Source organism: Protopterus annectens, chromosome 4.part0 (genome assembly GCF_019279795.1).
Source record: "Protopterus annectens isolate FY-2018-M chromosome 4.part0, PAN1.0, whole genome shotgun sequence".
NCBI lineage: Eukaryota > Metazoa > Chordata > Ceratodontiformes > Protopteridae > Protopterus > Protopterus annectens.
In genome coordinates, this window is record NC_056733.1 from 1,426,349,664 (window position 1) to 1,426,376,723 (window position 27,060).

At 42.4% G+C, this 27,060-nt stretch overlaps 1 protein-coding gene across 1 annotated transcript in view; it reads right to left on the bottom strand.

The window, feature by feature from the left end:
• The window catches only part of AFF4 (AF4/FMR2 family member 4), a 2,373,445-nt gene that overhangs the window by 271,917 nt on the left and 2,074,468 nt on the right, over positions 1–27,060 (bottom strand). The gene's annotated exons all lie outside the window — the stretch shown is intronic.

The window sequence follows — 27,060 nt, forward strand, 5'->3', positions numbered from 1 at the left end:
TAGGTACCATTGAAGTTTCCTCATATGCAGTCTTGCATATGGAATTAGTTGGATGCAGGATGCCATGAAGCCCAGAGCCTGCAGAATTTGTCTTGCAGAAGACTGGGTTTTTGTTGCCATCAGTTTGAAGTAAGTAGTCAGTTGCCTTTGCTTGTCTGGCGTGAGATAAGCCATCTGGGCAGTTGTATCTAAGCTTGCACCCAGGAATGTTATCTTTTGAGAGGGTACCAGTTGTGATTTCTTTTAGTTTACTGTGTACCCTAGGCATGTTAGAAGCCTTCTCACAAACGTCAGGTGTCGAAGGAGAGTGTCCTTGCTCTCTGCTTGTATGAGACAGTCGTCCAAGTAAGGATATATTTGTATATTTCTTTGTCTGCAAAATGCAATTACTGGTGCCAGGCACTTTGAAAAGACCCTGGGTGCAGTAGATAAGCCAAAGGGCAGTACAGGGAATTGGTAATGCATTAAGCCAGCCTTGAATCTGAGGTATCTTCTGCACGACTGTCTTATTGGGACATGCAAGTATGCCTCTTTTAGTTCTAAAGTCACCAGCCAAGCATTCTTGCCCAGCATGGGCAGAAGCTGCTGCAAAGTCAACATTCTGAATTTTGGAATGTCCAGGTATGTGTTTAAAATCGATAAATGTAGTATTGGCCACCAGGCCTTGTCCTTTCTGGGTACCAAGAACAGTCGAGTAAAAACCTTGTCCTTTTTCCTGTTCTGGTAGTCTGAATGGCCACCATATCCATGAGGGACAACCTGTTTCTGTGCCTCTGCCCACTGATTTTTTGGCAGATCTGGCCAACCATTTGCCATTGGCAGAGTGTGGAAATGGAATCTGTATCCCTGTGATACGATGTTTAGTACCCACTTGTCCTGGGTTATTAATTGCCAATTTTGAGCAAAAAGTGCTAATTTCCCCCTATGGGTGCTGCCAAAAGATAAGTGCTTGGTGTAGGCAGAGGGAAGTCATTGGGATTGCTTTCTGTAGGTTTGCGCTTTATCTCCTCCAGATTTGGAGGTGGAAGCGCCCCATTGCTTTGACCTGTATGAATCTTGCGCCTGGTATCTGGAACCCTTTGGGCGTCTGGATTTGCCCCTTTGAGCTCTGTCTGACACAGGAAAGGACCAATTTGTTGTAGGCCAGTGTCTACTGAATCTTGGTGGCTGCACTTGTAAGAAGTCTTTAACAGTTTGCATAGACTTAGCTTTGTATTCCATTTTCTTTAGAACCTCTTCTGCCTTAATACCAAACAGAGAATCATGCTGTAAAGGTGCATCTAGCAATTTAGCTTTAACATGATCAGGCAAATTTTGTTTCTTTAACCAGGCATGCCTTCTAATCACAGATCCAGTAACCGCGGCCCTGCAGGAGGCCTCTAAGGAATCAAAACCACATTGCAAAGTATGCTTTCCAACTTGTTCAGCTGCGTGCAATAATTACTGCAATTCCTTATTTTCTGCACATTCTGAAATCAACATAATTTTCTGTTTCAGTAATCCCATAACATGTTGTTGGTACTTAATCATATGAAATTGACAGTTTAAGGCCCTGATTGCCAAGGTTGCAGATGTATAAACCTTTTTTCCCCATCTGTCTAGTGCCCTTGAATCTCTGTCAGAGGGTGTAGGATTTTTTGCTGTTGAGGCCTTAACTCCCTTAGGACCCTGTGAAATAGTTTCAGGATCAGCAGCATGGTTTCTAAATAAAAATTTATGAGAGTCAGGTACCCTGTAATATCTGTCAGGCTTACTGGGAGCCGGAGGTAAGGAGTCAGGGGTCAAGCCTGACTATGAAAACACATCATCCACAATGTCTAAAACAGGAGGGGTGGCTAAAGGCTTGTGCTGAGGGAGAAGAAGGAAATCTCTGAGCCTCTTTTTTGATTCTGAGAAATCTTGACTCTCCCAGTGAAAATGCTCCCTCAAAGTATGCAAGGTTTCTCCAAATGAATAATCCTCAGGAGGAAATGCAGATGAAATAGACTCCTCAGCATCAGAATCCTCATAAGGAGGTATAGACAATTCCTGATTAAAAGAGGAATCAGAAGAAATAGAAACCTGATCTGAAGATTCATAATCAGCGTCTTGCCTAGGCCTCTTATCTGGAGGGGGATGGGTACCCCTGATCAAGGTAATAAGGTCTTCAGCCATTTTAATCATTTGTTTTTTAGGCATAGAGGCCTGTGCATGTGGCTCATGCGTCAGTTTTTTAGTTTTAGAAGTTGCTTTTGTCTTTGGTTTTGCAGCTGTTGGTTTGATATACAAATGTTGAGGTCTAAATACACCCTCAGAAGCCGGTGCCTGCTCAGCAGCTCCAGACCCATCCGAGGGACATACATCCGTTGGTCCAATACCTTGAGTATCTTGCGGCATGCCGGACTCCACAAGGGTGTCGGTAGTGGCCTGCCACTCGAAGGTAGCGGGTATCAGGGGCTGCGAAAGTGCCTCACTGAGTACTGGCGAACCAGTGACTGGCTTAGGAGAAGCTTCGTTGTCGGTCTTGGATCTCGACTGCCTTTCGCTGTCCTTTTCTTTGCGTTTTTTATGTACTCCGGTAGTCGGATTGCTATCCAACTACATTTCTGGGTAGTTAAATCTGTTTCCAAAATAGTTTGATGCAAAAATATACTGACACTTAATAGTGCGTTGGTTAAATCTAGCACAAAACCGACAGCCAGGCACTTTGTGATCAGGGCCTAGGCAAGGAATACAGTACAAATGGAAATCCTTGAGGTATTTGCTTCCCACAAGTAATACAACTAACTTTTTCTGACATCGGTAAAAAGCAAGAAAAAAGTTTCCCCAACGGGGTACTTAGCTTTAGTGAAGACTTTGGTTCTGAAACTCAAACTCGAATTTTTCAGTAGTAGGCCGACCGGCACTTGCAAAAATGCTTCTGCTTCGGGCACTGCGCGGCAAGAAAGACTAAAGAAAATGGCGTCGGCTGCATGTTTTATACCCCTGATGATCTGACGTCATGGTAGAGAAGACAGCAACCGATGCAGGACTTAAGACTTTGGAATGCAGGCCGACTGAGGGCAACCTGCCAGCAGATTACCCAAATGTAATGACTGCAACAGTGAAACACGAACATCATCAGGTGATGCAGTAAGAATGAAAATCTCTGTGAGGTATTTGCTTTCAACAGGCAAGACCATTGTAACTTTTTCTGACTTTGGTTAGAGCAAGAAAAAAGGATCTCCAACGGGATACTTAGCTTTAGAAGACTTCAGGATCATAAACTCGAAAACAGAAATTAAAGGTAGCGGCCGACCGGCACTTGCGAAAGTACAGTTGTGTACACTTACCATAAATGTAGATGTTCGAGTGTATTCACTGTTGCAGTCATTACATTAGGGTAATCTGCTGGCAGGTTGCCCTCAGTTGGCCTGATTAATAAAGTCTTGGGTCCTGCGTCGGTTGCGGTCTCTTCTTCCATGGCCACCCGTTTGGAGTTGGCAGCGTGTGGAAATGAAATCTGTATCCCTGGGACACTATATTTAAAACCCATTTGTCCTGGGTTACAAGTTAATAAATAACGACACAGTTGTAGAGAAAACCATGTTTATTTTTGTTGTATGAATTGTTCTTGTTGCCCTGATATTTTTGGTGTTGATAGTAATATTTTCACACACCCGGTAACAGGTAAAATTTATAAATTTGATTTGATAGCAACGTGTATTACCAGCAGTGTTGTGTATTTAGCAACTTGTGTGTTATGTTCAGCATTTTATGTGGGAAAAACTTCGAGGAAGTTGAAAGAACGTATTACTGAATACAAGTCAGAGATTAGAAGAGCTAATGATAAAAATGCTCTATATAAACACATAAGTGCTTGTGGTTCTAACCACAGGTTTAAGTTTAGAATTATAGATAATGTGCATACAAACATAAGGGGTGGGGATATTAATAATTTAATTGAGACTAAGGAATATGAATGGATACTTCTTAGACTTGCTGCTGACCATTCACCAGGGTTAAATTCTATGGTTACATTAAAACCGATTCTTAAGTTTCAACAAACTAAGTTGTATTTTTAGTTTGAATATTTTTTAATATATTTCACATCTCATCTTTTTAATATGCACTATATACTATTTTATGTTTGTCATATGACTTTGGGCTGCATGTCATGTGACATTTTGATGTGTATTTAAACTCACCTGTCTTTAGACTTTGTATTCGCATTGAGAAAGGGTTATACCTGAAAGCTTTTCTGTTTGCCTTTTTATAAACGTGGTTCTCTCTACAACTGTGTCATTATTTATTAATTGATTTGCTGCAGCCTTTTTTTCTGGGTTATAAGTTGCCAGTTTCTTGAATGAGCAGCCACTTTTCCCCCAAAGGGGCGGATAAGAGGTAAGTGCTTGGTAATTTCAAAGGGAAGTCACTGAGACTGTTTACCATAGGGTGGTGCCTTGTTTCCAGATTTGGAAGTGGAAGCACCTCATTGCTTAGTTCTGAAAGTCCCTTGGGACTGAAACCTGGTGCTTTTGGAATGTCTGGGTTTGGCCGTAGTGGCTCTGGAAGGAGCTGGAAAGGAGCATTTCTTAGTAGGCCAATACCTACTAAATCTCGGAGGTTGCACTTGTAAGAAATCTTTCACAGTTTGCATAGATTTAGCTTTAACTTCCATCTTTTTTAGAACTTCTTCAGCTTTATTGCCAAATAGGCGGTCCTGCTGTACAGCAGCATCCAAACGTTTTGCTTTAACATGATCAGGCAGAGATCGCTTCTTAAGCCAAGCATGCCTTCTAAGCACAGACCCAGTAACAACAGCCTTACAAGAGGCCTCTAAAGAATCAAAACCAAATTGCAAAGTATGCCGTGTTCAGCTGAATGCAATAAATCCTGCAAATCTTTATTCTCCACACAGTCAGAAATTAACATCATTTTCTGTTTAAGCAGTCCCATGATATGCTGTTGATATTTTAGCATATGGAATTGACAGTTTAAAGCCCCGATTGCTAAGGTTGTAAAAGTATAAACCTTTTTACCCCATCTATCCAGCGCCCTGGAGTCTCTATCAGAAGGGGTAGGATTTTTAGCAGTAGAAGCTTTAATGCCCTTGGGCCCCTGAGAAATGGTTTCAGGGTTCGCAACAGGATTTTTGAAAAGGAATTTTTGGGACTCAGGAACCCTGTAGTACCTGTCTGGTTTGCTAGGGGCTGGAGGCAAGGAATCAGGGGCCATACTGGATTCCAAAAACACAACAATATCTAGTACAGGAGGTATAGCCAAAGGCCTATGCTGAGGAAGGAGGAGGAAATCCCCAAGCCTCTTTTTGGATTCAGAGAAATCCTGACTTTCCCAGTGGAAATGCTCCCTTAAGGTATGTAAAGTTTCCCCAAAAGAGAAATCCTCAGGGGGAGAAGCAGAGGGAATGGAATCCTCTGCATCAGAGTCCTCATAAGTAGGTATGGACAAATCCAGATCATTAGAAGAGTCAGAAGAAAGAGTCCTGTTCAGAAGATTCATAGTCAAATTCAATCCTAGGCCTCTTGGAGTGGGGGGTTGACTACCCCTGATTAGAGTAATTAAATCTTCAGCCATTTTGATCATTTGTTTTTTTAGGCAAAGGGGCCTGAACATGTGGCCTAGGCGTCAGTTTTTTAGACACAAATCGAGATTTAGGCCTTAGCACTGAAGTTGGAGTCGGTTTAATATGCAAGTCTGTAGGCCTGAATACACCCTCAGAAGCCGGTGCCGGCGGCTCCGGACCCATTCAAGGTAGACACATCCGCAGATTCCATATGTGAAGCATCTCGCGGCATACCGGACTCCGAATGGGTCTCAGTAGAGGCCTGCGAATCAGAAGTAGCGGGTACCAGGGGCTGCGAAAGCGCCTCACTGAGTACCGGCAAACTGGCGACGGACTTAGAAGTGTCGTCGGCAGTTTTGGACCTCAACGGACTGTCTCTGTCTTTTTCTTTGCGTTTTTTCTGTATTCCGGTAGTCGGATGGCTAAGAGACATAATTTCTGGATAATTAAACAGAGAACCGAAATATTTTGAAGCAAAAATGTACCGACGACGGATAGCGCGCGGATTAAATAAAGCACAAAAATGACAGCAAGGTACGTCGTGGTCAGGGCCTAGGCAAGGAATACAGTACAAATGAAAATCCTTATGAGGTATTTGCTTCCCACAAGTAATACAATTATTAACTTTTACTGACATCGGTAAGGAGCACGAAAGTTTCCCCAACGGGGTACTTCGCTTTTAGTTGAAGACTTCGGTTCTGAAACTTGAAAACGAAAAGTGCAGGAGTCAGCTGACCGGCACTTGCGAACTGCTTCTGCTTCGGGCACTGCGCGGCAAGAAAGACTGATGTAATGGCGTCGACTGCATGATTTATACCCCTGACGACCTGACGTCATGAAAGAAGGGACAGCAACCGACGCAGGACCCAAGACTTTGTTAATCAGGCCGACTGAGGGCAACTTGCCAGCAGATTACCCAAATGTAATGACTGCAACAGTGAAACACGATGAACATCCGCTTCTGCTTCGGGCTCCTCCTCAGCAAGAAAGACTGCTGTAATAGCGTCGGCTGCCTGTTTTATACCCCTGACGACCTGACATCATGGAAAAAGCGACCGCATCCGACACAGAAATACTAAGACTCTGGTATTCAGGCCGACTGAGGGCTACCTGCAGGCAGATAACCCAAGTGTGATGACTAACAGTGAAACACTAAGAACATCTACTGTTGTTTAGTTTCATAGTTTCATAGTATAGTACTAGGCTATCTGCCCTGGGGCATTTGTAAGCCTAGCCATAGTGATGTGGCTTTTGCCACCCCATGAAATGGTACAAAAATGTACAGAATAAATCTAGAATACTGTGCCTCTGTCTAGTAGTGACACAGTGAAGGTCCCCTTATATAATAGAATTAGTTTACTGTGCCCCTGTCTAGCAGTGACACAGATGTGACCCCTGGGGTAAACTTACGATCTCCCATCCACTCATCAAGATTTCTCTTGAAGAGAGTCAGTGAGGGGCTCTGCCTAATACGAACTGGGATCCTGTTCCAAAGCATGGGAAGCCTCTGGGCCAGAAGTCAGTCATCACAATGATTTTGGGGATTAGCTGAACACTTTTGGTCCACACATGGGGGTAACAATGCTAGTTTGTTCTATAGTGTTTTGGCTCGCCCATTTTCTAAAGATGGGGGAAGTTTTAAAGATGATTTAGATAGGTTAGAATGTAGATGCATTATAAATTTTAGAACTTTGCAACCTAGAAGAATGAATATTGACAGTAACCTGACTTTGTAATTTTGAATGCATTTATTCTACAAAATTTGTAAAAATGATGTATATGTCTTTAAAAATTGTGTGGGATTGATTAATTGTATATCAACTAATTTGTATTGGATGGGGTATAAAGGAAAGGAGCACTAGTATGAAATTATTCTTTGAAGGCGAAAGACTGAGGTACCAAATAAAGTGGTAAAGAAATTACATCTGTTTTGCCTTTTGAAGCTTGCCGTTTGTATTTTCTTTATTTCTTCAGAAGTACCTTAGGTATTAGTGGAAAGGGTGGAAATGCATGCAGGAACATTCCTGTCCAAGGAATGGAAATGGCATCTGTCTCCCAGGCCTTCTTGCACTGAATACTGGAGTAGATTTTTGCCAGAACTAGTTTCCAGGCATTTTCTTTCTGTTCAGAGTACATGCAAAGAGGTCTACTTGTAGAACTCTCCACAGATGGATCAAATCCCAAAAGATCCCGCCAACTAGTTTCCATTCATGAGGATCTGTCTTTGTCCTGCTCAGCTTGTCTGTCACACAGATTTGCTCAGACGGGACATAGGACGTCTGTAGAGTAAAACTGTGGTGTAAAGCAATACTCCAAGCAAAAAAGGCTAGTCTGCACATGGGATAAGCCCTGGTCCCCCCTTGCCTGTTGATGTACCACAACTGTGGCACTGTCTGCAACAATTTGAAGAGATCCAGGGGACCAAAGGTGATTCAAGACCATAAGAAATTCCTCAACTCCTGTATGAGGCATTTGAAAAGAGTTCCTGAGAGGTGACTGGGGGCCAAAAAGGAAGCCATGGGTTGAGAGACGAATGATGAATCCACCACTGAAGCTTTAGCTTGAGGCATGGAAGAAGATGAAGCGGAAAGTCCAAAGGATGAGAATGCTGAAGCCAAACTGACTTTAGGAACCACTGTAGCTTTCTCATGTGAAGCCTAGCTAGAGGAAGCATAGGAACAGTGGAAGGCATGTACCCCAGAGCCCTTAAACTCCCTGGCTGTAACTGAGACCAGAGGAAGAAGAAATTGAAAAAAAGGCAGTCAAAGCCTTAGGAAATGGCAGGGATGCCAGCATAGGAATGGTCTGGAGCCTGCACCTGAGAAAAACATGACCCTGAGGAGGAGTTAGGAAGGATTTTTGGAAATTTACTGTAAACCCTAGGCTTTGCAAGAGGCAACAATCATAGTGAAGGTGCTGAAGCAGGGTCTCTGGAGAGGAAGCCTGAATGAGCAGGTCATCTAGGTAAGGAAAGATCCTTTCTCTCCCTCATCTTGCAAAAAGAAATCACAGGAGTGTGGCATCAAGTTAAGAAGGCAGGCCAAAGGGCAAAGCAGACAACTGAAAATGCAAGGAAGAAACAGAGAAATGCAAAAAGTTCCTGAAATGGGAATGAAGAGGAAAATGGAGACAGGCAACCTTGAGATTCAGACAGACTAGGAAAGTCCAAGGTAGAGAAAACAGTGTTTGAAGGGACAGCATTCAAAAGGAAGGAACCTTTAAAAAGGTGTTGAGCTGAGAAAAATTCAGAATGGGTCACCAGGTGCTTTCTTACCTGGGAACAAGAAAGATTTTGGAATAAAACCCCTTCCCTCTTTTGAGGAGCAGAAAATGCTTGTATGGTGCCTGGAGACAAAAGGCTCTGAAGTACATCAGAAAAAAGGGCAGCTGTTCCTGAGGAGGTTGAGGAATACTGAAAAACGGAGGAAGGGATTTCCATACCATGTAATACCCCTGACTGATGAATGACAGAACCCAACAATCCTCACTGATCCTCAACAAATTTGAAAAGAGACAGGGAAAGATGAAGAGAGAAAAAGGAACCAGACTTAGTAGGGAGGGAAGAAAGTATTCAGACAGAACCTGGCTTGTTTGGAAAAGGAGGCTTCTGAGTAGTAGGAGTCTGAGTATACTTAGGAAGAGGAGCCCTTCTAGAAGTCTTTTACCTTTGGGAGGAGGGTGAGACTGCATATGCAAAAGCAGGCTTGAAAGGATAATTCTTCTGAACAGAAACAGAGGAAACAAAAATGTTTCAATTCTTGCAAGGCCTTACCCCTCTCTTTCAGGGACTTAAAAAGCTCAGAAGCAGCAGAACCAAAGAGATTTTTACTGTCAAGAGGAGTATCCATCAATTTAGCCTTAATATCATCAGGCAAAAACTGGAGGCAGAGCCAAGAATAATGTCTTAACACAGAACTAAATGCAGTGGTTCTAGAAAAAGCATCAGCTGCATAATAAAGTACAGTTGTGTACACTTACCATAAATGTAGATGTCTGAGTGTATTCACTGTTGCAGTCATCACATTTGGGTTATCTGCTTGCAGTAAGCCCTCAGTCGGCCAGATTATCAAAGTCTTGGGTCCTGCATCGGTTGCTGTCTCATCTTCCATGACATCAGGTAGTCAGGGGTATAAAGCATGCAGCCGACACCATTACATCAGTTTTTCTTGCCCCAGATGTCAGGTGCCCCCCTAATGGGAAGCAATTAATTATATATATATATATATATATATATATATATATATATATATATATATATATATACACACACACACACACATATATATATATATATATATATATATATACACACATACATACATACATACACAAGGTTACACCTCCAACAAAAAAGCAAACACACCAAAAAGCTTAAAGCATAGTAAACAAGAACAGAGGTACAGCCAAAAGACGTCAGGGGGCTGGAGGGAGGGTAACCAGGACTGCAACAGTGAATACACTCGAGCATCTACATTTATGTTAAGTGTACACAACTGTACTATGTTCTTCGTGTTTCACTGTTGCAGTCATAACATTTGGGTAGATTCCCAAAGCTAAGGATGGGAGGAGGAAATTAGATAGCATTAGGACCAGCTATAAGGCCATGCAAGACTGAAGTGGCAAAGCCAGCTCTGGATTTAGAGAAAATTGGCAAATGGTAATGCTTGGTGAAAGTATGTACAGAACTCCAGGTAGCAGCTTCTAGAATGTCCCTGGTAGGGACACCTCTGAGAAAGGCTGTGGAGTTAGATGCGGCCCTGGTTGAATGTGGTCTTATCCCCTTGTGGGGTAGGTTTTCCATGGTGCTTACAGCAGAAATGAATGCAATGGCCTACCCATTTAGAAATTATTTGCTTTGAAATGGCCTTCCCCTCTGCCCCTGCAGCAAATGCAACCAGCAGCTGTTCAGATTTCCTGAGAGGTTTAGTCCTGTCCAAGTAAAATCTAAGTTGTCTGTTCACATCTAAGGAGTGCAGAATACATTCCGCTTTGTTCTCTGGATTAGAAAAGAAGGTTGGCAAATGAATGGACTGATTAAGAGCCACACTGAATACCACCTTGGGCATGAAGGAGGGATTGGTCCTGAGGGATACCCTGTCTGCATGAAAGACGATGAAAGGCTCCACTGCCATAAGGGCCTGCAATTCAGACACCCTTCTTGCTAAAGTGATGGCTAAAAGGAAGACTGTTTTCCAAGAAAGGAATTTCAGCTCTGCATTTGCAGCTAGCTCGGTAGAGTGAGTTTTTTCCAATACAAAGTTAAGGTCCCAGGCTGGAGTTGGGGCTCTCCTGGGTGGTCTTACGTTTTTGGCCCCTCTGAGGAACTGCTTCAGCATGGATGAAAAAAGAGGGCTGGTTTTGTGTTGTAATGAGCTGAAATGGCTGAGGCATGAAGTTTGATAGAAGAAAAGGAAAGACCCTTGTGAAGCATCTCAGTTAAGTATTGAAGAATCTGAAGTAAATTGGGTGCTGCTGTGCCCATCCCCTGAGTTTGGTTGCAGGAACAGAATCTTTTCCATTTTTCAGCATAAGATTTTCTAGTACTAGGACTCCTTGCCTCCAGAATGACATCCAACACTTGCTTACTGATGGATGGTAACGGAGAGATCAGGTAATTAGCCAGGCTGCCAGGTTCAGGGTTTGAAGCTGAGGGTGCAGAATCTGTCCCTCCTGCTGGGACAGCAGGGTAGGGGTCTGAGGCAGGTGCCATGGTGCCAGTAGTGACACACTACGCAAGAGACCCTGTGTTGGTGTGGCCAGTCTGGTGCAATCAGAATCGTCCTTGGTTTGTCCTGTTTGATCTTTAGTAATACCTTGGAGAGGAGAGGCAGAGGAGGAAAGGCATAAACAGATAGGTTTTTCCAGGTCAAGGACAGGGCATCCACTTTCCAAGCTTGTTTGTGGGGAGCCCTTATGCAGAATTTGTCCAACTGGTAGTTCTGGGGGAGGCAAACAGGTCTATTCTCTGGGCTCCCCCATTTGTTTATCAACATGTTGAATGTCTTTGGTTCCAGTTTCCACTCGTGTGGGTCCATGAGATTTCTGTTTAGTTCGTCTGCCAGTGTAGCTAGCTTTCCTGGCAGGTATTGAGCCTGTAGGTGCACTTGGTAGCTCAAGGCTGTGTTCCACAAAGCCATGGCTAGTCTGCAGAGAGGGTATGAGTGAGTTCCCCCCTGCTTGTTTATGTACCACATAACAGTGGTGTTGGCAGTCTTTACCATTAATTGTCCTGGAAGAATGTGGTCCTTGAAGGCTGTGAGAGCATTCTGTACAGCTAACATTTCCTTTTGATTGATATGCAGGTGCATTTGACTTGGGTTCCATTTGCCCTGAATGCACTTCCCTGCCAAGTGAGCACCCCATACATAGTCTGATGCGTCTGTTGTTAGGGTTTAGGCAGCAGGGAGTAGAGTGAATGGCAGTCCCTTGTTTTGGTGGCAGGCCTCTGCCCACCAAAGGAACTCTATCTGTAGGCAAGGTATGATAGGAATCATTGCTTCTAGATCCTGAGAATGATGACACCATAGGCTTTTTAGATACCATGGTAGTTTCCTCATATACAGTCTTGCATATGGAATTAGGAGAATGCAGGAGGCCATGAACCCCAAGGCTTGCAGTATTTGTCTTGCAGATAGCAGGGTCTTTGTGGCCATTAGTTTGAAGTAGGCTGTCAAATGAACTTGTTTCTCTGGTGTGAGGAAAGCCAGCTGGGAAGTGGTGTTCAAGCTTGCTCCCAGGAATACAATTTGTTGACAGTGTACACAATGTGATTTCTTTTCGTTTATGGTGTATCCCAGAGAAGTTAACAATTTTTTAAAAACGCCAGATGATTCAATAGTATTGTCCTGGCTTTCTGCCTGAATTAGACAATCGTCCAGGTATGGGTATATCTGAATATTTCTTTGCCTGCAAAATGCAATGACCAGAGCTAGGCACTTTGCGAATACGCTGGGCACAATAGATAAGCCAAAGGGCAGTGCAGAGAACTAATAGTGCATGAAGCCTGCTTTGAAGCGTAGGTATCTTCTGCAAGATTCCCTGATTGGGATGTGCAGGTAGGCTTCCTTTAAATCCAGTGATGCCAACCAGGCATCCTTGCCTAGCATAGGAAGCAACTGGTGAAGAGTTAGCATCTTGAATTTTGGGATCACCAAATATGTGTTTAGGATAGAGAGGTCCAGGATAGGACGCCAAGAGTTGTCTTTTCTGGGCACCAGGAAAAGTCTTGAGTAGAAACCTTGTCCCCTTTCCTCTTCTGTGAATGTCTGAATAGCCCTGATACTTAACAGAGAGAGAACTTGCTTTTGAGCCTCTGCCCACTGATTTGGGGGTAGATCTGGCCAACCGTTTGGGATTGAAGTGTGGAAGTGGAATCTGTATCCTTGGGAAACTATATTTAAAACCTATTTGTCCTGGGTAATGAGTTCCCAATTTTATGCATGCAGAGCAATCTTTCCCCCTAAAGGAGCAGTCACTTGAGAAGGGCTTGGAAGTTTTAAAGGCAAGTCAGTGAGACAGTTTACCATGGGGGGGGGGGGGGGGTGTTGCTACTCCCTGCTTTGTAAGTGGGAGCCCCCCACTGCTTAGTCCTGTGTGCACCTCGGGACGGTAGCCTGGGTGATCTGCTGGTTCTGGGTTTGGACTGATAAGGCCTGGAAGAGGCAGGAAAGGACCAATTCTTAGAGGGCCAATGCCTACTAAATCTGGGAGGCTGTACTTGCAAGAAATCTTTAACAGTTTGCATAGATTTAGCTTTTTCCTCCATCTTTTTAAGTACTACTTCTGCTTTGTTGCCAAACAGGCTGTCCTGGTTTAAGGGAGCATCCAGCAATTTAGCTTTAACATGATCTGGCAAAGATTGCTCCTTAAGCCAAGCATGCCTTCTAAGTACAGACCCAGTGACAGCAGCCCTGCAAGATGCCTCTAGAGAATCAAAACCACATTACAAAGTATGCTTTCCAACTTGTTCAGCAGAATGCACTAAATCCTGTAAATCTTTATTTTCAGCACAGTCAGGAATCAACATCATTTTCTGTTTAAGCAAGCCAATAATATGCTGCTGATACTTTAACATATGAAACTGGCAGTTTAAGGCACTAATGGCCAAGGTTGCAGAAGTGTATACCTTCTTACCCCATCTATCCAGCGCCTTGGAATCTCTATCAGAGGGGATAGGATTTTTGGCAGTAGTAGCCTTAATGCCCTTGGGTCCCTGTGAAATGGTCTCAGGATCCGCAGTAGGATTTTTAAAGAGGAACTTGTGAGAGTCAGGAGCCCTGTAATATCTATCTTGTTTTCTGGGAGCGGGAGGTAAGGAGTCAAGGGCCAAGCTACATTCCGAAAAGGCATCATGAACAATGTCCGGTACAGGGGGAAAAGCTAAAGGCCTGTGTTGGGGCAAGAGTAAGAAATTCCTAAGCCTCTTTAGAATCAGAGTAATCCTGGCTTTCCCAGCGAAAATGCTCCCTAAGAGTATGCAAGGTTTCACCAAAAGAGAAATCCTCTGGAGGGGAAGCAGAGGGAACAGAGTCCTCTGCATTAGAATCCTTAAAGGTAGAGAAGGATAAATATCCTGGTCATCAGAGGAAACAAAAATTTCAGAATCCTGATCTGAAGAATCATAAGAAAATTCAGTCCTAGGTCTCTTAGAGGGGGAAGGGTTGGCTTCCCCTCATTAAAGTAATAAGGTTTTCAGTCATTCTTATCAATTGTTTTTAGGCAGAGAGGCCTGATCATGCGGTCTGGGCGTCGGTTTTCTAGGCATGGATCGAGTTTTAAGCCTTGAAGAAGAAGATGGCGTCGATTTAATATACAAGTCAGTAGGCCTGAATACACCCTCAGAAGCCAGTGCCTGCACAGTGGCTACGGACCCATCCAAGGTAAAGACATCCGCAGGTTCCACAGTTGAAGCATCTTGCGGCATACCAGACTCCAAATGGGTCTCAGTAGAGGCCTGCGAATCTGAAGTAGTGGGTATCAGAGGCTGCGAAAGCCCCTCACGAAGTACCGGGGAACTGGCGACTAGCTTAGGAGAAGCATAGTCAGCAACTTTGGACCTCTGTGGTCTGTCTCTGTCTTTATCTTTGTGTTTTTTCGGAATGTTGGTAGTTGGGTGGCTTACCGAATCCATATCTGGATAATTGAACAGAGTACCAAAATATTTAGAAGTGTAAATATACAGACGACGAATAGTTTGTTGCTTAAATAAGGCAGAAAACCAACAGCGAGGTATGTCATGGTCAGGGCCTAGGCAAGGAATACAGTATGAACGAAAATCTTTAGGAGGTATTTGCTTTCCACAAGAAATACAATTATTGAGTTTTACTGACATCAGTTTAGAGCAAGAAAAAGTTTCTCCAACGGGGTACTTAGCTTTAGTTGAAGACTTCAGTTCTGAAACTCGAAAATAAAAATTTCAGGAGTCTGCCGAACGGCACTTGCAAACTGCTTCTGCTTCAGGCACCGCACGGCAAGAAAGACTGATGTAATGGCATTGGCTGCATGCTTTATACCCCTGACTACCTGACGTCATGGAAGATGAGATAGCAACCGACGCAGAACCCAAGAGACTTTGATAATCTGGCTGACTGAGGGCTACTGCAAGCAGATAACCCAAATGTGTTGACTGCGACAGTGAAACACGATGAACATCTACATTTAATAGAATGATGGACCACTTGAAAAGAGGATCCCAACAAAGAGAGGGCCAAAGCCTTCCCTTAAGAGTGAGAAAGATCAGAAATAACATGAAAAGCCTGTGAGAGAAGAGCTAAAACATACTTGGTCATATGGGTCTGGTAGTGAATAGCCTGAAAGGACAATGTACCAGCAGTGTACACCTTTTTGTTGAGCCTTTCCATGGCCCTACTGACCTTGTCAGAAGGAAATAATTTAGTGGAAGACAATAGTCTGGAAGGTTTGTCTGAAGAAACAGAGGGATCAGCGTAAGGACATTTGTAAAGAAACTTACAATCATCAGGCACCTTATAAAACCTATAATTTTTTTAGGAGTTGCGGGCTGAGAACCAGGAGCCTGAGAAGTTGATGAAAAAGTGTCCAACAAGGCAGCAAGGACAGGAGGGACAGCAGAAGGTGTAGGATACTCCATCTGGAGAAGTTCATACCACCTCTTTTGGACATCAGAAACCTGGGTTCAGTCCCATTTAAAAGAATTCCATCATCCGAGATAGAGTAACCCCATAGGAAAGTTCATCAAAGGAAGAATATGGACTAATGAAGTCCTCTTCCACATGAACCATATTCTAATGGAGAAGGAATCTGAGACAAACAGGGTAAAGACTCTTCTTCATAGTCTAAATTATCATCAGAAGAGCCCTGCTCCCTAGGCCTCTTAAGAGGAGTAGAAGACTAAGGGGGGGGGAGAAAAGAAACTCCCTGGGGGGGTTCAAGGCCATGAGTGCATTAACAAACCCTGTGTGAAATCCTGGCACTCATGCAGAGGATACCTAAGAGCAGGGGAAGTAAGTTTTGTTTTCTGCTTCTTTTCCAAAGGGACATCAGCCCTAAAGATCTTAGGAGGTTTGGACCCTCTCCTCCCTAACAAGAATCTGTGGAATACCCCTTGGTCCCTCAGATATTATCAGCTGCAGTTGCGCCTCAACATCCACAAAGGATGTCTGCAGAATCTCCAAGGATGTGTGAAAAACTGGATCCATGCCAGCCTCTGAAATGTGAGCAGAAGAGGAATCCTCTGGGCTTTCACCAGCCTCAAGAAAGATGTCCAGGGAGGTTGAACAGCAGCAGCCAAATCCGACCCAACTTTTTTGGTCTTCTTGGCAGACATCTGACCCTTGGGCCAGGACGATTCCGACATTGCACCCTGCTCCAACAACTTAAGATACTGGTTTTCAAGGCAGACAAAGAGGAAAGATGACTATGAAGAGTCTTAGGGACAAACACTTGACAAATCGGGCATGGGCATGACATATGGTCGTGACAAGCACCGCAGATAGATGATGGTGTTTGGACTGGTGGCAAAGAAGTTCTGAGGTGATATGTACATCCATACATCACCTTTATGCTCTACACCATGAGCGGGGAGCATGTGTGTGACATACAATGTACTAGTAATCCTAATGCTTTGGCATAATGGACGGACATCAGGCTGCCCTTGGCAGGGAATCCCTAGAGTAAAAAAATAATGCAAAAGTGATATCTAAGGACAAATATATTACTCATGTACAACATTAATAAGCACTGCCAAATGAAGGTGCAGATTTCAAGTTGTCAGGCTGTCAGAAATAGCATCAGTAAGATACAAGCATGCACAGCAACTGATGTTTAAGTAAATGTATTCAAGTGAACCACTGAAGTTAAAGAAAATGTGCTGTATGAATAATGAGTACTTTGCTAGTGAAAGCATGCCCGTCAGTAAAACAGTAGGTATCAGTACTTAATCTTGCAGTACTTCATTGCAAACTGTAGATTACATTTCATTGTACTATTAAATGCAGCTATTTCATTCTTATTACTCAATAAAGAATAATATCAATGACTCTTAAATAGAACTTATCAGACAGAATTCTGTCACTACATAATTACTTGAAACAATATACAACACTGCTTAATGACACTTTCAAATTAATTGTCATTAAAATAAAAAACTTCATTAATTAAAAATTGAGTTCATCTGCTGTCCCCCCACTTCTCTTTTCCTTCCGTTTTCTTTCTTTTTTTTTTTGCAGGTTTAAGACTGCCCAGGGCAGTTCAGCTGCAAGCTTCATAGGTAAGGGGAATGCTCATCACCTCTCTCTGCTCACCCACAGACAGCTTTGCAGGGTGGAGATGATTGCTCTACCCCTGCAAGCCCCAGCACAAGAAGCCAAGTAAACTAAGACACTCGGCTTCAGGACCTCAAAGGCTGTCAGTTGAGAGGGCTGTGAAGAAGTGTTGGTGCTCATTCTAATGAATACTCCAGCGGGCAGAAGCCTCACTGACCCATTTGACTCTGACCCTCAAGCAACCAGTGGTCTTCATCCCCATAATAGGGTCACCCTGCCCAGTTACATCAAAAGTCCACCAGATCGGGGTGAAGACTGCCTCCCAGATTTCCTCATCCTCCCTTTGTATAGGTCTGTTATCTGTATATGTCCCGTCTCCCACCCAATTGTCAACCCACACAGTGTTTCTTCTAGTAAAATCAAAAAAGGTAGAACAGAGGTCTGTCTCCACATAAAAACATCTATCCGCTCTCCTCTCCTCTAGCATAATCCTTTTAATGTTCTTCTTTTCTGTTTCCTTTGTTTTCTCCTGCCCTTTTTCCAGCTGTCCTAACCCTCCTTCCAGTCTTATATAAGCAAAAACAAGGTATCCATATTAGGGCACTCTTTACATCGAATAAAGGAAACCTTAAAACAGTTTAACCTGTGGTCCAATGGCACTCAGCTCTGCTTTGCACAGGCTCTCAAGGAACTTTGAGATGTGAGCAGGGCTGTACCTGCAGCTTCTTTTCAAAAATGCATGATACCATTTGTGACTTCACACACACTGATTTTTTTTTAACATGTAATTGCACTCGTTTCCTGTCAGTTTACACAGCTTCAGATGTGTAACTCCTGTGGGTTTTCTGTTACATAGCTCAGAAGGTTGAAAGTCAGCAATACTGGTTTGCACTTTGCTCATTTAAATATAAGCATAGCGTCACAAGTCACAAGATTCCCATTACACACATGTGAAGCATGGGGACTATGAATACTCCCTTAGTTCATTTTATTTGAATGCCTCACTCACAGAGAAAGCATCTTTGAACAGCATTAATAACCAACAAAAATTTGCAAGAGCCAGGGTTCTGGCCATAATGAATTTCACATTCTTTTTGGAGGAAATAAAAAGACTAACTGGGAAAGAACAAACAAAAATTAGGGAGTAAAAACAAATCCATCTTCTAGGTAATGAACACTACACAAAAGAAAAAAATTCCAGATTCAAAATATTACCTGCTTTTTGGTGTAGAGTTCCTAATCAATAGCTCCAATTACTCTTAATTCAGTATCCACTTCTAACAATGTATAAAAAGTTAAGGATGGACCTTTCTAAACAACTTTTAATACTTTTAGATGAAATACAAGCTGATTTGTTTACACCATAACATTTTTCACAGTGCATTAATGTTTTTTCCTCAAGTCTAACAGTATCGCTGGGGAAGTCCTCACAACTTGAAGTATCAGTTTAATACATTTTTAAGTGACATTTTGTTTCAGCTGCTGCTAAAAGTGTTTCTTGCTCTTTAAAATATACAAATTAAGCTATCATTGGTCTATCCAAGGTAGAAATAATCAAGGAGATACTTTGTGACCCTGATGGTCTTCAGTTAATTTCATAAAAATTATTACACATTTTTTTGATGCACTTTTCTAGGCCCAGATGCCACTTGCAGCAATATGGTGCCCCACAAACCATAGTTTTTTCTTCTTCTACCTCCTTTGCCAGTAAATGAACCTTCCTGTACATTTAGATTCTGAACACGTAAGCTGTTTATGCCAAAACTACAAGCTTTCAAACACCTCAATTTTTGCAACAGTTTTTTCTTATTTGAATATTCCTGTGTATATTCCATCACATTTACTAGCTATTTCTACTGCACTTTGAAACGCCAAAGTCTCAACTTCTGGGGTGATGTAGTTAAGTTGTAGTAAAATTGTACCCAAAGACTGAGCCTCTGTAATCATTTGTTTTCCACTTATCATGGGTGGGCTGGATTTGTGGCAGTTTCTACCTGTAAAATAGTTAAAAGGAATTATGAACTGCTCAGCAATACAAAATGTTGGACATTCAGAGTTTAATTCTACAGGAACCACCTCTGAGTTGTACACTGGAACACAGAATATAGACAGACTGTTTTCCACTGTGTTCCCCTTTTGATTTGCTGGTAGCTTTACTGACTTACAATGTGAATTTTTGTGAAGGGGTTAGGAGGGCCCAAATCTTTCTTCACTGTCCCAGTCCATTTAGGGTTATTCCATTGACAGGATATTTTCTTTAGCATGACTGCATTCCATTTAATATTAATAGCAGTGCTTTTTATTAAATGTAGAGAGCCACTAGAGCAGATCTAATCAGCAGTAAGCTAAAAGGCTCCCGATGACTGCAGCTACTGAATGTTTCTGGTGTTTTGGGATTACTGACAAAATAAGCCTGCCTCATTCTAAGACTTGCACTTTGTTATTCTACACTGTTCATGTAACAGTCTCAGCAACCTCTGCATCTCAGTCCCAAGGTACAACTGAAACCAATTCACCAATGATTATGGTTATTACTTTTCAGCTGCTGCATAAGCATTTTATTTAGTGAATGATTATAGCCACATTTGTTCTGCATGATTCATTTTACGTATAGCTGGAACATGTCCTCATTTACTTAGTTATGCAGCAGAGTATTAGAAGCACAGTTGAGCTGCACCAACAGGCATAAATAAAGAAATGTATTCTTACCAAAACTCAGAAAGGAGATCTGTTATTAATAAGCAAAGTATGACTGACTTACAATTTCAAAGGTAAACTGCACTCTCTTTAACCTCCTCCAGCTGTTTAGAAGAGTCCAACATATATGCTACTGATGTCTCCTTCGCAGTACTGCCAACAGACTCAGCCATCCTAGAACTGACCTCAGCTGAAGGGAGCATACAAGTTTTTTGAATGAAGAACTTGAGTACTATCCTAATCCAAAAATAATGGTAAATGTCTTTTACTGCCTAACAAATTTTCAGTTTCATATTTTCACCTCATGCTTCATGTAAAGCCTAGAAAAAATGTATTTTGCATTGACGTGATGTCAAAACCAGGACCCATAATGTTTGGTGATTTTTGCAAACTGTGCCACCAAATGGGTGGGAAAATATCACACTGCCTTAGTGAAGCTTTTCACATGTCAATGTACTTGCAATAAAAGACCCACAAGCCACCTTACATTTACATCTGCTACCTGGAGCACATTATAACCAGAAAAAGCTAACAACTCTTAGAAGACTAAGCATTGTGAAGATCTGAGAGTGCTTTGCAATATTAGCTGCCCTGTATAGAGATGATCTGCATATGTACATTGACGTTTAACCGGCTTAACAGACACTCAACTCTGCTAGTGCTAAGAATTTGTCAGTGAATTAAATGCTGCACATTTCTTACTTTACTTCTTACCTGCCAATCCACTGAATCAGACATAACAGTCACCTCGACCTTTACATTTCATTAGACTTATTTAACTTGCAAGTAGATGAGGGAGATGTTTTTGACATCATCTTTGGGATTCTACTGCTGTGTAGATTACTTTCTGTGGACTAAACCAAATGACTGTGAAAATATCTAGCAGTCTCTAAATAACATGTGCTTTTGTCTACACTGATCTACATGCCTTCACTTGAACTGCAAGTAGGACAACTGTAAGTTGTGTGCAGTCATTGACTCCCCAAATTATGTTAACGTACTACAAGAAAGACTGGTGCCAGAATCACGGCCTTAAGTTAAACACAAAAAAAGTATCATACAATTCAGCAAAAATATGACCCCTACTGATTACCACATCAATGGCAATCCCCTAAGCACACAACCTGTGGTGAGAGACCTGGATACACAGGTTGACAACAATCTCGCATTCAACCATCATGTAGCGCCAGTGGTCAGAAAAGCCTTTTAACTGGTTCATCTCATAAGTAAAAGGACTGCATCCAGGAAAAATGGAGGTTATTATACCTTTCTGTACTCCTCCCTCATTAGGCCAATAATTGAGTACAATACCCTGTTTGGTATGTACTTCTCCAAACACCTGCACCAGCTGGAAATGCCACAGAAATACCTCAGAAAGAGAATCCATGGCCTCCAACACCTGTCCTCATGCACTACCTGCTTGAAAGGCCTAAATCTAATATGTGACATTAATAAAGCCTACTGGCGAGAGAGGTTTGACTCTCAGAGTCTGCCCAGTCTCTGGAATAGATTTCTCATACACGTCAGAGTACGTCACTGACCCTCTTCAAGAGCAACCTTGATGAGTGGATGGGAAACCACAGATTTGTCCCAGGAGTTCCACCTGTGTCCCTCACTGACATAGGCAACAGGTGCTGACTGGGGTTTCTTTTTTGGGGATAAACCTTTGGTTAGGCTTGTAAGGTCCCCACAACCATTAGCCTAGTAACCTCCTACTGAGATAAAAAAAAAACTTGAAAAGTGGCTGAACCATATTTGAAAAGCTTACAGATTAGAAAAAAATCAGTTTCTGCAGTGCAGCAAAGTTTGGCTCAGTATTAACAAGTAATCTTTGTCAGTTCTTAAGCCACAACCTTCCGTAGAGCCAAATGTTTGACATACAGTCTAAGCCTGTGGGCTTTAAGGTGCATAAGCAGATATATAAACATTAGATCTTCAGACCATCTCAAAAGCCAGGAGACCTGGAAATTCCTGAGAAAAAGTAAAAGAAAAAGGAAAATGTCAGCTAAGAGGAAGCAAAGTAGAGAATGGCTTCACCCTCAATCCATAGAGGACAATACACTGATAGGAAAAATGGGGAAGAAAGGTGGGGAGTAATACTGCAACAGTGATCAGTAAGACATCTATGGTTATGGTGAGTTCTTACACAACTGTACTATGCCCTTCCTTGGATCACTGTCGCAGTGTTTGAATACTATTGGGTGATTCCCAAAGCTTAATATTTACAAAGAGTGGATGGATCAGGAATAGGGGGAACAGTCACTAAATCCAAAGAGACCAGATCTGGCAAAGGAAGCTCTGTATCTTGAGAAAGCATCTACCCTATAATGTTTTTTCAAAGTGTGCACAGATGAAGAGGTTACTTCTAGACTAGTTCTGGAATCATTTCCTTTGTGAATGTTGCAGAGGAAGCCACTGCTCTAATGAAGTGGGCTTTAACTGGAGAAGGTACGGATTTGCTGTGGTGGACATGACAAAAGGAAATGGACTTAGAAATCCAGTTAGCAACAGTTTGCTTACAGACAATGTTGTCCAACTTGATATATATTCTGAGCTGCCTGTGCACACCCAGGAACCTTTGTTCTGAGAATTTAGAAAAAGGAAAATTGACAAGCCTGGTTAAGGGACAACTCACTGACTATTTTAGGCATAATGGAAGGACTGACACTCACAGAAACCCCTGTCCTTATGAAACATAAGGAAGGGAGAAGACTTCTTAAGGGATTGAAACTCAAACTCTTCTAGCATAATTAAGGGCCACTAGTAGAAAATTTTCCATGTACAAAATTTCAGGGAAATGGAAGTTGGTAGCTCAGTAAGTTTTTTTCAAAACAAAGTTTAGGTCCCACAAAGGGGGAATAGCCAGCCTACGTGGGTTCAAATGAAGGACACTCTTGAGGAACTGTTTTATCTCAACTCTGCAAAGCAGTGGTGGTTCTAGAAGCAAACATGCAAAGACGGCAGATAAATGTGCTTTAACACAGTAATCTAGACAAGCTCTTAATATCTCACACAAATAAGAATAGTAGGAACCTCAGTTTTGAGTAGGATTTTATTTGTTAGGATGACACCAGGCAAAAAATATTTTACTTTTGGATATACAAGACTTATTAGTGGTAGGTTTTCTCACCTCCTGAAAAACCTGTAAGCACCTCAACTAGCGTTTGAAAAACAGAATTCTATCATCCTCACTGTCAGGATGACAGAAAGGTGAGATGAAGCAAACGGCCTTCATTTTTGTGAGAGCAAATCCACTCTCTGCAGGGTAACTTGAGTTGATAACCTCTGGCTAGATAACAAAGGAGGAACCAATGCTGCCTGGATCAGTAGGGAGTCACAGGTAAGATTTTTGGCTTGTTCCTTTGGATTGCTAACAGTGTCTAAGATTAGAGGAAGAGGGGGATGATATAAAGAAACCATAACTGCATCCATCCTCCAGGCCGGGGGGGGGGGGGGGGTCCTACAGCAAAGTAGCTAGAGCTGCTTGTTGTGAATGGAGGCAAACAGGCTTATCTAAGGATTACCCCATTGGTGGACTATGTCTATTAAGACCTCCCTGTTCATCTTCCATTTGTGAGGGCCATTCAGGGAGCGGCTTAGAAAACCTGCCAGGACATTGTCCTGGAAGGGAATGTAAACTACTTGTAGGGACAGGTTTGCTTTTATGGCCTGTTCCCATGCTAGAGTAGCTAATTTGCATAAATGATAAAACTTTGTCCCCCCTCTTGTTTATATACCACGACTGTTGTGTTGTCTATAAAGATCCTGAGGGGACTTGGACGCCATGAGTAAGAGAAAATATGCAGTGCCGGAATGAGTGTCCTCATTTCCCTCACATTGATGTGCTCAGTCTTATGTTTTGGGGTTCACTGCCCCTGGACTCTTACAGAACCAGTCCATGCCTCCCATGCTTTGTCTGAAGCATGTGTGCATGCAGTTCCTGAGAGGGAACCACTGGTTTGAATGGAAAGCCTGGACAGAGCTGTACCTGAGAGAGCCACTAATTCTTTCTTCAGAAAAGGTGTAAATGGGATTAGTGTCTCCAAAGGGTGACAATGTTGAGACCAGAGACACTTCAGTTACCATTCAATCGTTATCATATGGAGATCTGTAAAAGGAATCATGGGGATGGACGCAGCCATAAACCCCAGAGCCAATAATTTCCCTTTCAGTACAGGTTTGAAGAGGCAGTAGGGACTGAAAGTGCAAGGAAATGGACTGGATTTTCTTCTGTGGGAGAAAGGTCAGTGTGAGACAGGTGTCTAGCGTACCAGCCTAGAAAGATCTGGTCCTAGGTAGGGGTCAATGTAAACTTTTATAGATTTATCAAAAACTCTGGACTATGTTGAAAGGAAACAGTATGCCAGAAATACTCTGACAGAACTTCCTGAGAGGATGCCTGAATTAGCATGTCAAACTATGGGAATATTTGAACTCCGAGTTCTGCAAAAGGAGATAGCAGGAGCCAGGCATTTTAAGACCCTGTGGGCTATCACAAAAGATAAAACAGAGAAGTGAAAGTGTTAAGAGGAAGCAGAAATACCTCAGAAATGTCTTGAAAGAAGAATGACTGGGAACATGGAGACAAGCATCCTTCAAATCTAAGGATTCCAGAAAAGCTATTAAAGGGATGTACGAAAGGCAAGTCTGCAGAGAAAGCATTTTGAAAGAGGGCATCTTCAAAAAAAAAATTGCTGAGATGGGACAAATCCAGAATAGGCAACCATTCTCCTTTTCTGGGTATAAGAAAAAGTCTGGAAAAAAAAAAAAAACTTTTTCTAAATGCTGTAGGCAGCCTAGGGTCCCTGTCAGAAAAGGAAGTGGGTTTAGCCAGGTAGTTCCTCTGATTCTTGGGAACAGAGACAAAGAAGACTCGCTTGAAATATTGCGTTATTGTCCTTTGTTTTTGCAAGGATTTAAACAAGTTTGCAGCCTCACGACCAAATAACAGATCCCTATTAAGAAAGGAATCCAAAAGTTTAGCTTTAATATCCTCAGTGAGTGAGAACAAAGTCATACAAATATTCTGATAACAGATCCAGTGGCAGCTGCTCTGGATGAAGCTTACAAAGCTGCAGTTTCAGTAAGTCTTTTCACCTGAGTAGCTTGACCTACCACAGGAACAGCCTGCTGGTTTGTTTCAGACATTTCCAGGTTAGACAACGATTTGTTCAAATTGTTTAGAATGGACAACATATATTTAGTCATTTGTGTTTGGTAATTCAAAGCTCTGAAGGCCAAAGTGGCAGAAGTGCAAACCTTTCCATGGCTCTTCTATCTCTTTCTGAGGTAGGGCATTAACAACAGGTAAACATTCAGGATTGTCTGCAGAAACAGTGAGAGAGAGAGGTCTGCCAAAGGATTCTTATACAAGAATTTTAAGCCTTCTGACACATCTGGTCTCTAAGGGGCTGGAGGTTGAGAGTTAAGCAAAGTAGAAGTAGATGCCAATGAATCCAGAAAAGCATCTGAAGCTACTGGTGCAGGGTGTACGGGTACCAACCTCCAGTAAATTGTAATACCTCTTCTACACTTCAGACACTTGTCTGGATTCCCAGTCAAAATGCTGCACCATTTTTACAATAGTTCCACAAAGAAGATTTCCTCAAAAGTTGAGTCAGGGGATAAGATATCCTCATCATCAGACACCATTTTGCCTGGGGAGTGAATATAAAATTACTAAGCCAGAGAATGTTCATCCAAATCAAAATCTGCCTCATCCTTCTAAGAGGACTCATGCTTTCCCTTCTGAATGACAGAAGGAGATGGTGTAATGCATAGAAAAGGGGGAGGTTTGACAGCCAAATGACATTAAATAGGTCTTGAGAAAATCCCATCTGTTATTTTGCCTGGAACATTTGAAAAAGAAACATTTTTAGTGTTCGGTTTCTTCTTAGAAGTGACTACAGCTAGCAAGGTGAAAATACTGTGGTCTCGGGAAAAGACATGGTGGATCAAAGAAAGCACAATGGAGACAACAATAGAATGCTTATTGAGTCTGTCTGGCCACTCAGGTGGCAGATTTAAAGAGCATCAGCTTTTTGGGGCACAACAGACAAGACTCAAAGTGCAATCAAGTCTGCTCTGAAAGCATACATAATTGACAGTGGTTTGACATGCGGGATAACCAAAATAAACTCAGGCTTTTTCTCCAGAAACACACCAGCATACTTAAAGGGGAGAGTGAGAGACAGCCTGGACCATTTTATGATGTTCCATATAAGCTTGCATCCTTCTTTAAAAAAAGTAACATCCAAACATGTTGATGAGAAGGGGATTTAGATAAGATAAGTTCATACTAGACTAACTGCCCTTGTGGGTTATTTTAAGTCTAGCCAATTAAACCAAGTGAGAATCAAACCCTGCACCTTGTGTCTGTAAGGTAAACACCTTAACCATTAAGCCAACCTCCCACCCCCATAATACCTTTGTTAGTCTCGAACCCCAGACCTTGGACACATAAGACTGCATGAAGTACCACTAAGCCACAACAGATATCCTTATCCATTTCGGAGCCACAGGCATCAAGATTTTCTGAATCTTCACAAGACCCACAGACTATGGAGCTACTGTGTCCCTTGGTATCCAGAGACATAAGCTCTTCCAGAGCCAACCATTTAATAAATCAGCACCAGAATGCATGCTATCTAAAGACAATGTGAGGAGGATAGAGGCCCGCACTGGATCTACTACAGGTACTGACCTCCCTAATGGTATGCTGTTGCAGCCACAAAAGTTTACATAAATACTAAACACCTGCTTTATGTCCAGGCTCTGAAATGTGTCCTGAGACGGCAAGACCAGATGGACCCTCAGTGACTAGCACCTGCTTGCCCTAAAAGACCTGGTAGCCAGTCCCAGGGAGACAGTTCATAGGTCTCAGGCAAACCCAATAAATTATTGGAAAACACAAACGTCCAGTCTATGGGGTTCGGATATTTGTTTACAGGTTACACACAATGAACCAAAGATAAGACGCACCTTAAGATAAATGTCCCCTAAAGCCAATGCCACCAAGTCTCGATCAATGCAGGTGACTGGTTAAGCTAAAGTCCTCAATGGCTTAGAACAAGCTGA